Source organism: Equus przewalskii, chromosome 1 (genome assembly GCF_037783145.1).
Source record: "Equus przewalskii isolate Varuska chromosome 1, EquPr2, whole genome shotgun sequence".
Taxonomy (NCBI): Eukaryota; Metazoa; Chordata; class Mammalia; order Perissodactyla; family Equidae; genus Equus; species Equus przewalskii.
In genome coordinates, this window is record NC_091831.1 from 91021404 (window position 1) to 91032725 (window position 11322).

At 51.3% G+C, this 11322-nt stretch overlaps 1 long non-coding RNA gene across 1 annotated transcript; it reads left to right on the plus strand.

Annotated features, from left to right (window-relative positions):
• The first annotated feature begins 3737 nt into the window (after positions 1–3737).
• LOC139083008 (uncharacterized) lies at positions 3738–9081 on the plus strand. The gene is made up of 2 exons (XR_011539462.1): positions 3738–3973; positions 6310–9081. It is a non-coding gene; the product is annotated as an uncharacterized lncRNA (long non-coding RNA).
• Positions 9082–11322: the final 2241 nt, after the last annotated feature.

Sequence of the window (11322 nt, forward strand, 5' to 3'; positions counted from 1 at the left end):
CTGGCCCCTGACCACCTCCCCTGCCTCATTTCCTCCTCTCTCACCCTTGCTAGCTTTGCCTCAGCCACACTGGCCCCAGCTCAGAGGGCACCTTGCTGTCTCGATGGCCTTGCACTTGCCAGTCTGGACTGCATTGCACTGCATTACTCACAGTCCTGAGGTCTGTGTACTTCACTGTCTCGATTCCTGCATGTCTCTGACCCCCTGGACACCTACCTTAAAGCATCGCCATCGGCCCCCCTCTGCCTTATTATGTTGCTTTATTTTTCTCCTGAAGCTTATCACTCCCAATGTAGTTAATTGTCTGTCTCGGGCATCAGACTGTAAGGGCCATGAGGACAGGGCCTTTGAGTGTCTTGTTCTCTGCTCTGGTTTCAAGTCCTAAATAAACCTCTGACACACAGTAGGTGCTTCATAACTATTTGTAGAACGCATGAGTGAGTCAGTAAGAATAGCGCCTGGCACTATGATTGATAAGTGCTAGTTATTATTATGGGCATTGCGCGTACGTGCTGTCTGCCAAGTCACTTCCCGAAATTTTCCAGGGAGATGGGACGCCCTATCTCATAATTCAGGTGGAATTTCACTTTATTGAGCTCGGAGCATAACAGGAACTGTAACATCTATTATCTCACTTAATCCTCACGCCAGCCTTGCAAATAAGCTTTAGTGTCTCCACTTTGCAGATGAGGAACTGGAGGATCAGAGGTGTCAAATGAGCATGCTTCCTTCTGCCCGGGGTCACAAAGTGAAGGAGGGAGGCCCGGGAGTTAAATCTTTCAGTCCCAAATCCAGCGCTCTTGTGATCACACTCAGCTCTGCTCCAGGAATCCAAGGCAGGAAGCTCTCCCTTCTCGGGGTGCCATAGCACCTGCGTTTCATATTTGTTGGAAGGTCTGAGGTGTCCTGTCTTGCACTGTCATTACAGGTCTCTCCCTCCACCCTGTGAGCTCCTTGAGGGCAGAGACCAGGTCTTGTTCCCCAGCAAGGGCTGGAACACAGCAGGAGCTCAGAACAGAGCTGGACTTGACTCGGGGCAGAGTGAGGAGTGGGAGCAGAGGGGACGTCGTGTACGTGTGTGTGTGTGTGTGTGTGTGTGGGGGTGGGTCAGGAGGAAGAAGTCCTTCGCCTCTTAAAAAAAAGGCATCCACTGCAGCTCTTGCTGAATGTGAGTTTTCTGATGACTCAGTTTGGTCAGAGAGACAGAACAGCTAGAACCATCTATGTGAGGGTTCCCTAGTCAGCGTCATCGGGACCAAGTTTACAAGCACACGGAAGCCCAGGGGAACAACAAGCCTTCAGAGACGCCAAGGTGGTGGAAGTGCTGGCACCTGCTGTGACAGCCCCTGGGGTGAGCCTTCTCCTGCTTGAACAAAAGAGCTTGTGCGGAGTGGAGATGCCCTAAATAATGGTTCTGCAGCTGCAGACAAAGCTGCTGGAACAGTATGTCACTGTCACTGAAACAGAAGACTGAAAATTAGCCCACGCTCTATCCAACTTGGGTGAAAAAAATAATAATCCAGGCATATCTTGTTTTGACATTCGACAATGTTTTCAATGATTTCTGGGGAAACTTGGAAGAGAAGAACCTAAAAGAGTCAAGGACATAGACAGAAATTAGATCGTGGTTTCAATTCCATTTTGACCTGAAAATGAAATGAAAGGCTCTATCGTAATCACTCGATGGGCTCCCTGTCCCCACCGCTCTCCTCTTGGCACGGCTGAAGCTGTTTCGTGTCACAGGTACTTCCTGCCATTCTCGACTCCGGATTACTCCTCTGCCAGTCTGAGAGCAGAAACAGCTGTGGGCCTCACGCCTCCTGTGAAAGAGCCTTGAAGGGAAGCAGGGTGTCCAGCGGGGAGGCATCCTGAGGCAGGAATCCGGGAGATGCGGATGCACGCTGCACTGACCCTTGCTCAGGGTCTCTGGTAGTCATGGTGGGTGAATTCCCACCATCTAGGTCCCACCAAATGATTAGTCTAAGCCTGTGGTTCTCAACCAGATGCTATTTTGCTCTAACACCACCCCTCACCCCTGATGTTCAGTGATATCTGGCAACACTTTTGGTTGTTGCCTCTGGGGGGTTGCTACCGACATCTGGTGGATCGAGGCCAGGGATGCTGCTAAACAGCCTACAATGCACAGGACAGCTCCTTACAACGAAGAGCTCTTGAATTAATAATATTTAAATATAATTTTCTCCTGATAATTATAAACGTACAATTCAGTTTCACAAACTGAAACTAAGTATGCATGACATTGCAGTTCTGTTGTATAAGCACAAGAGCTATTCAAAGAGCAGTTAAAAAGGAAATGCATGAAAAGATAAAGTTATTATTCTCATGAATTTTTGCCCATCCCAGGAGCCCAGGACCCTGCCATGGTTTGAAAGAGTGAGGAAAGATGCTTTGGTGTAAAGGACCAGTGATGCTGGACCAAGGACAGTCTGAGGGGGTTGAGAAAACAGACCCCTAATGCAAGGGCAATTAATTCTTGAAAACCTACAAGGCTCTCATCACCAAGTTTGCTGGGGACGCAAAGGGAGTTTGGCCCGTGAGCTTGAACATACTAAGCAAACCAAAAATCAAGCATGTCTTTTGGAATAAATCAACTGATGACAAACAAGGTGGAGAAGGGGACCAGGAGTTTTGGAGTGAGAGGAACTCTGGGTTCTATTATTTATTGGCTGTGTGGCTTGGTAGCCTCTCTGAGCCTGAGTTTCCTCATCTGTAAAATGAAGCTAAGTTAGATGGTTGTACTAACAATTAAAGGAGAGAGTGGATGTGTTTTGGGATGAACGTGTCTTCCCCCAAAAGTCATGTGTTGAGGTCCTCATTCCCAGGACCTCAGAATGTGACCATATTTGGAGAAGGGGCCTTTAAAGAGGTGATCAAGTTACACTGAGCCCATGGGGCAGGCACCAGTCCACTCTGACTGATGTCCTTCTGAGAAGAGGAGACAAGGACACACAGAGAGGCACCAGGAATGCATGTGCAGAGGGACGACCACGTGAAGAGACAGCAGCGGGGCGGCATCTGTGAGCCCAGGAGAGGGGCCTCAGAGGAAACTCACCTGCCTGCCCCTTGACCTTGGATTCCAGCCTCCAGACAGTAAGAATAAGTTTCTGTTGTTTGAGCTCCCAGTCTGTGACGTTTTGTTACGACAGCCCCAGAAAACTAATACAGAATGTGACTTAGCCTGGAAGGTGGTCGGTTTCAATAAACGTTCGCTGAAAATCCAGCACCAACTGGTGCAACACTGAAGTGGAGATTGGGCTGCATCCCGGCTCCACCATGGGGCAGCTGTTGGCTCTGGGAAAGTCCCTTAACATCTCTGTGCCTTGATGTTTCATGGGAAAATGAGGATATTAATGGCGACGATGTCACAACTTTGGGGGTTGGGGTACTAAATACATCTAGCAGATACAGGCCAAAATGCTGATCAATATTCTAGGGTGCAGAGGACAGCCACCCACAGCTAGACTTACCTAGCCCAGAACGTCACCTGTGATTATGTATCAAGCACCCCAATGTCTGACACAGCCTGAGTGCTTGCTGCATGTCAGCCTTCAGAAATGGTCACATGCGGTGTGGGGATGAAGGCACTACAGGCTGCAGGTCCAGCCTTTGTGAAGAATGGGGCTGCATCCTTGATGGATGAATCTGCTGCATAGTTTTCAGTTGCTACATTTTGTCATTTTGTTCCTAGTAAATACTGTGTGGGAGATTAGAGGCTCAGGAGGATGGGAAAGTCCAGAGCAGAGCCTGGGGGCCAGTGGCTGTCCTAGATGGGCTGCAGGAAAGGGCTGAGGCCAAGGGGAGGACTCGGCCCTGGGGGACTGTGGGTAAGAATTTCCACTAGGTCTCGCTGGGCCATCTTCTCTGGAGGTCCCACCTGAGCGAGGTCAGCCTGCAGCTGGTGCAGATGGGCTGACACTGGCGTTCTTGACAAGGGCCTGAGCTGTTGAAGGAGGTGAGTAGGAGGACTGAGCAGGATGGGGGCAGGGTTGGGATGAGGTGGGCAGGGCGGGCATCAGTTGGGAGGCAGGGAGAGGGGAGTTGACCATGGCAGAGGGGGTCGGGGAGGGCGTCAGTGGGAGGGGCAGTAATGAGGTGGGCCGGGCTCTCACCAGGAGCTGCAAAACCTTCTCTATTTTGTTGAACTCCTCCGAGCGCCGTGGCTGCATGTCCTCCACGCAGCGCAGGTTGTGATGGTGAAGTTAAGGGTGAGCGGACAGCGCAGGGCCAGAGACTGCCGTGAGGGTGGGAGAGCAGTCACATCCCGAGTCCCTGCCTGGGCTAGACTTAAGGGTCATGGGGAGAGTCTGGATGCACATCCCTGTTGCCCAGTGTATTCATATCTAGTGCGGGAGCTCAGAATGTCTCCTCCCAGAATGGGAAATTTTATTTTATTATTCTATTAATAGTACTGATAATAATAATGACAACAAAAATAGCAGCAATAACAACAGCTGGTGTTTGTAGGTGCTTACTCCTTGCTACACTCTGTGCTAAGCACTTTCCATCCAGGATCTCTGTGTTCCACCCATGGAGGGCAGCCCTGTTACTTACCCCCTACTGACAGAGGATGAAAATGAGTTTCAGAGAGATTAAGTCGCTTCCCCAAGGCCACACAGCTATGTTAGGGCGGAAGCTCAGACTCCAGAGTTTGAATGGCTTAGAGTTGAGACCTGTGCCTCTGCTGGCTGTGTGGCCTCAGAAAATCACTGAGCTCCCAGGAACCAGCCTGTGCTTCTCCCAAATGGAGAAATAGCAGTGTGTTCCTGCCGGGGCTGAAGGTCAGACCTGTAAAGCAGGGTCCTCATTATGTGACAATCAGTGAAGGCTGCTGTCATTGCTTTGTTGTCACTGTTTTTATTATTGTTGCTTTCTCTGCCCACCCCTTTAGCCCTTGGGAATTAGTCCTGGGTTTGCCCTTGACTATTTCCATTCTTTCTAGCAGAAGGTGAAGCTTTGGGAATTGTTCCAGAATGTACCACTGGATCTGGCCTCACTGACTGACCCCTCCAGGTCCCCTGAGGCCAACATGGTCACGAGTTGGTCCTGGCGGGTCACCTGGGAAGGACTGTAAAAATAGCCACAAATGCCTCACCTCCCTGCAGCCACGCCTCCAACGTGGTGTTGCAGCCCCTGCCACCAAGGTGGGGAGGCCACCTCCACCCCGTGACTCCGGCTTGGCCATGACTTGTCTTGGTCAAAGGGACGAGAGAAACCTGATGTGGTGAGCAGAGGCTGGAAAAGTGCTGTGTGCTGGGGCTTGCCCTCTGGGAGCTCTGTGACCACATGAACGAGCTGAGGCTGGTGTGATGGATGCTGAGAGGTCACAGGAAGGAGAACCGAGGCGACTGCTCCATCACTCGGGCATCCTCCAGAAGCAGTCATCCAGCTCACCTGCAGGCGCTGGCAAACACATAAGGAAGCCCCGTTCAAGCCAGAGGCGCTGCCCAGCTGACCTGCACACTAGTGAGCAGTAATCAATGATCAGTGTTTTAATTCAGTAAACGTGCAGGTTGTTCGTTATCCACTAAAATTAACTGATACAAAACCTTAACAGAAAGCACGGGGAGGACTAAAAGCCACTGCTTCAGTCTGGAACTGAGAACCTGGAGTCACGGAGCTCTCCAAACCCAGGGGTGGAGCTGGACTGCTCTGCGGTGAGGGCGTGGCCCCAAAGGTTCATCCTCCCACTCTGTCCCCCAGCCTCAACCTGCCTGTGTGTGCTCTCTGGTCCTTCTCATCGCTAAGCTTGGTGATGTGGAGGTGGGACGGAAGGAGACACGGAGAGAAGGCTCTTTCTGTAGAGGTGGAGGAGACTGGAGCCTCTGGGGTTCTCAAGGAGGATGTAGAAGTCACAGAACCTGAAGGGGAACTAACATATGAGAACAGGGCAGCCTCATGACTTTGGAGATGCCTGAGATGGGGGCCTTGATGCCCAGCCTGTCACAGAAGGTGGAGGTGGGAGTGGGTGGGTAACCAGGGCCCTGTGGCTTCCTGCCTCCACGAGGCCCTGGACTTCAGGAGAGGGGGACCAGCTGCCCCCACAAGGCATTGTAGGGTCACGGGGCCATCTAGGGTTTGAACACTTACCACTGGGGAGGCAGGTCAAGGCTGGTCTGGTGTGACTGCAGAGAGCAGGTAAGAGCGAGGCGGGAGGTTTAAAAGGGTTAAGGAAGGGAGGGAGGGGCTGGACCGAACAGATGCCATCAGGAGGTTGTGTCCCTCCAGACAGTTGGCGGTGCCTCCTATAACCTTTCTCTGACTTTCCATCTCTCTCTCTCTGTGACGTAGGCCTCGGTGGGGAAGAGGGACCTCACAAGGAAAAGAAGAGTGAGGAGAGAGAACTCTAGAAGCAGACGTGGATGTATGCTGTGGCCAGAGCTCAGAGCACCAAGAGAAGAATCCATCTGGGGTGCAGGAGGAGACCCCTGTCCCTACCACGTGCTCACCACAGAGACAGTCCCTGTGCAAGCCGAGCGACACCATGGGGCTGGTGGCTCAGCTCTCAGTAGAGCCACTCCATGTCCAGCGTGAGGTCCACAGGGTCAGGATGGTGGATGCAGATGGTGTCAACTCCAGTAGCTGCTCCGTCCTTTCCAGCCTGGGGAAGGAAGGACATGTGTATGGGGACGGGACAGAGGAGCATCTCTGGTTGGACATCCTTTCATCAGCCCACTTGTATGTGGATGCCTGCTCATCTGCTCTCCTGGTCCAGGCATGAGCTGCTCACAAGGGAAGCGGCATCTTCAAGCCACAAAGGCCCAGAGTGGATGTTTAGAGTCAGACGTTATCAGTTCAAATCTCAGCTCTGTCACTTGATGAATAATCCACATAAGCTGCCATGACTCAGTTCTGCCATCTTGCAGTGTGAAAAATGCTGGAACCACTTTGTTGGAATGTGATGGGATTCAGACATGATTGATACAAAATACCCAGCCTGGGGGCAGGTACATTCTAAGAGCTCATCAATTAATTAATTGCTTAATTAAACAAATGTTTTCAGAGCACCCACAGTCCCTAGGAAGACTGGACAGCAGCTCTGAACAGAGACTCATCAGCTTTCAGAAAGCTGATCCAACCCTCCAATTTTTGGACCTGAGCTTCTGAGGCTCAGACACTGCACAGCAGAGACCCCCACCCACCACCCATGTGCCTTTGCATTACCAGCTCTCAGGGAAGCAGGAGAAATGAGGCTGAAGGGGTAACCTGGGATCCAGCAGGTGGCAGTGCTAGAGAGCATGACTGGGGAGAAATGGAGTCTCCTTACTCCTCAGCAGGATGGACGTGACCTTGGGCTGAGCTGCTTCTGGCTCTGGTCTCCTAGAGACTTGATAAAGGTGCAATGTCAGCTGTGTTGCCTGGGACACTGCTCACGGTGAAAATGGCCCCTGGTTGATGACCTGCATCTTCTCTGGGAGGACCATAAATGGACACCAATACCTGGCAGGAAGCTATAGCTTTGGGTTTCCTTGGGTTATGTGATGACCCTGTTAACTTGAAAGAACTGTCACAAGAGCTTGGTTCCCCTATGGGACAGGGAACATCTAACCCAGGGTGGCTTCGGCACCCATCCATTCAGGTTTCATTTCCTTGCACAGGGACAGTTACATGGGAGGACAGAAGAACAGCCCTTGGACTGCCGAGAGGGTGCTGGCACACCGTCTTCTGTGTATCCTTCTAGGGGAGCTGAAGTCATGTCGGGCTAGTCAGGTCTGCAAGTCTGACTGTCTGATTGGATTCAGGATAACCTACAGAGGGCAGTGCCCAGGACTGGCTCCAGGGCTGCGAACAGCGTGAGGTGAGCAAGGGCCTAGGTACTCCATTTAAGGAGCGCTCGCTCTCAGGGTCATGCAAGTACAGGGTTCGCACCTGAATGCGAGCACCTCTTGAAAGACATTCTGTAGCCTAGGGACCTCACATGCCCACCCTAGTCTGGGCCAGGCCAGCCCAGCCAGCCCACACCTTACTTACCTCCTAGGGCCAGACAAAGAGGTCCCACCTTGGTGCGGTCAGTCTGCAGCCAGTGCAGAGAGTGAGCCGACGCTGCTGGTGGTGAGCAAGGGCTGGGCTGAGGAGGAGGGAGTGGGTGGATGAAAAGAGATGTGAACGTCCTCATCGTAAGTACGAGCTTCCTTGAGCTTTCCACACCTTTTGACAGGGGCCACATCAAAAACATTCCGCTATGGTTGGAAGGTAGCCCTGCTGTGGGATATGGCATTTCCTATGCTCATGAGAGAGGAAAGGATAAGGGTTTTCTGCAAGGACTGGAGTAGGTTGTGGGTGGGTTTGGGAGGGAGGCAGGTAATACGGCTATTATTAGAGTGAATGTGGACACAGACAATAGATTGTGATAATGCTTTGACATAATTTTATCTACCTGATCCCAGTGGTCATTGCTCAGAGGCGGGTAAAAAGCTCCAAGCTCACAGAGAAAACATTCCTCAGCCCTAAATATGTTAACGTGATAATCTGTTGATGTCTAAAGTACTTACTGAATGTTAGATTATCTGGAGGATTTAAAATATGTCCACAAATACTCCCTTCAAGTACTCCTCCCTCCAAGAGATGGAACCTGTTCCCCTTGCCTTGGGTGGGGGCCGGACTCAGTGCTCGCTTCAAGCAAATAAAGTGGCAGTGGTGGGTGTGGCTTTGGAGGCTGGGTCATAAAAGGCCCTGAGGTTTCTGTCTTGATTGCTTCTCTTTGGATCACTTGTTCTGGGAGAAGTCGGCTGTCACATCCTAAGGAGAGGTCCACTTGGCAAGGAACTGAAGCCTTGAGCTAACGGCCACAGGAGGGAGCCTCCTTGGAAGCCGTTCCTCCATCCCAGTCACTTCCTCAGATGACTACAGGCCCATCTGACATCTCAACTGTGACCTCAGGAGAGACCCTGAGCCAGAGCCACCAGCTCAACTAAGCTCCCGGTTTCCTAACCCTCAGAAACTGAGAGTTCACATTTGCATGAAATTTTGCATCCCCAAATCTCATTTATTCCTAATTCTACTCTTAGAAGAGCTTGTCCTTCTGGATATATCTTATATAAAATAAAGGAGTGGTAATTCAAACCTCAGTTTTCTCCTCTGTAAAATGGGGACCACAGGCTGACTTCATAGAGCTGTTGGGTAAGATACGCAGAAGTGCCTGCGACTGCCAGTGTCCACGTTACTAACAAGGTCGCGTCAGACTTCAAAATCGAAGGAAACAATAATGTCGATGAGACAAAGACGAGATGCCAGTTCTGTAAGCGGCCCCAACAGCATGAGAATGAGAGGAGGTATGAGTACCTAGGGTTCTTCACGGCTCCATGGGAGGGGATGAACCAGGGGCTACAGGAAGTGCCTGTTGTACAGTAAGGGCAGATCCCTAAAGACCCTGCAAAACGCAGTTACACACAAGCGGCTCCTAGGAAATCATGGTGATCAGAGCAAAGCAATGGGCCCAGCAGATGGGAATGGGAATGAGGTGAGCAGGGGAGGGTCAGGGCCACAGAATCTCACAGAAGACAGAATTACGACCACCTGGCTGTGCGAACAGCTGCTGTGGTTGCACCAGGAGACCAACCCTCTGAGACGACCATTGTGGGGACTGCTGGGAGCACAGGGTCATTGCGGCCACACCCCCAACAGCTGCACAGACTATCATCTGGGGCCCTATGTATCACAAGAGAAGAACCCAGGACTGTGATGTGGTCTAGCTAGACTTCCTCATCTCACCACATTCACAGACACCACACGGCTTTTCTTCCTTTCTTTACAAAGGTGTTGATGAATTTGCACATAATTAATTCATGAAGAGGGAAATTATTCACACAGTAATAGTGCCCAGTTTCCACGACCAGGTTTTTCAGTCCATTTGATAGCACACCACACTCAGGAATCTGAAATGCAACCTATTAGAATGTGTCATACAAACAAGGTCATGTAGATCAACACCCAGGTTTTTTGGGATGAGATAAATCATGATGGCTGCTTAACTATTCCTCCATGGGTTTCAACAAAACACTTAAAACTCCTAAGTTAACTTATGAATCTCAGGAAAAGAAAAATTTGACAATTCAAGTCCTTTGTGTTTGCATTCAAACGCGCAGTACAGGGAAGGGAATGAGCAGAAACATTTTAATGGGAAGGTCTTGCTTGTCTTCTATCCTTTGCAAATGAGCAGTATAGTTTATGTCCTGTTCCTTTCACTATTATAACTAATTTTTAAGGACATATGGTATAACTGAATATCCCTAGATGTGTTTATCTTGGCACCACCCAGCAAGAAAAGGAACTGTCCCTTAGAGCATAAGGAATCTAGGAACATCAATTATAAAGACGATACGTGGAAGCGGAATTGCTCCCGGATAGCTCTATTTCCAGACAGAAAAATCCAACAGATCAGACCAGGTAAGTCAAGGTCACATCGCTGACTGCTGTCTGTGATGAGCTTTCCTCCAAAGCAAAGACGGTAAACCTGACAGGTTTCCAATGATGCCCCGGGGCTCCGCACCTTGCACATGGCTCTCCCAAAGCTGGAAGACGGTCTGTCTGTTCCTGAGGGGTCAGGGTCACCACTGCGTCTCTAAAGACATTGGCCAGTCAGGCGCGAGTGGAGACGAGGCTCATCAAAGTAAGCTGAGTTTTTTGAGGCCTCTGCACTTGAATGGGTTGCTGAAATGGCCCCTGGACGCTTCCCTGGGAATCATGGTTATCCTCTGCTCTCAGCAGGTCCTGGGGAAACCAATGATGAGCCTCACAATGTCTCAACCTCCCCTCTGTGAAAGAGGCGTCTTGTGGGGGTGACATTTTCAGGAACCCACAGCCAGGGTTACCATCCTGTAAACTCCTTAAGTCGTGCTCTCCATTGGGGCCACCAGGGCGAATTTCTCCCCAAAGTCGTGGAAAAGGGGGCACTTTGGATGGAGAAAGCAGAGGACAGCGGGCAAAGCGGACAGTTCCTGGGATGTCAAGCCAGTGCCCATAAGCAGTTAGAAGAGCAAGTAGCTTCCTGGGCCTGGACGAGGGCGATGCTCTGGAAAGATCCACGGGCACGCAGGTGGTAAAGGGACGCGAGCTGCTGGGACGGGGCAGGGGACTGAGTCCGGACTCGATTCCTGCAAAAGCGAGCTGCACGCAGCAGCTCCGCCGCCGCACAGCGCAGCGTCAGACCCTCTTGGCTCCCTTGTCTAGTCGTTCCCTCACATCCCTCCCGGACTCGTTCCGCGGGAGGCGGCGCAGGAACACAGGCCGCAGCCAGGCTGCCCCTCCCCGCAAGGGCTGGGCAGGGTGGGCGCGCGCCGCATCCTGGGAGTTGTAGTTTTGCAG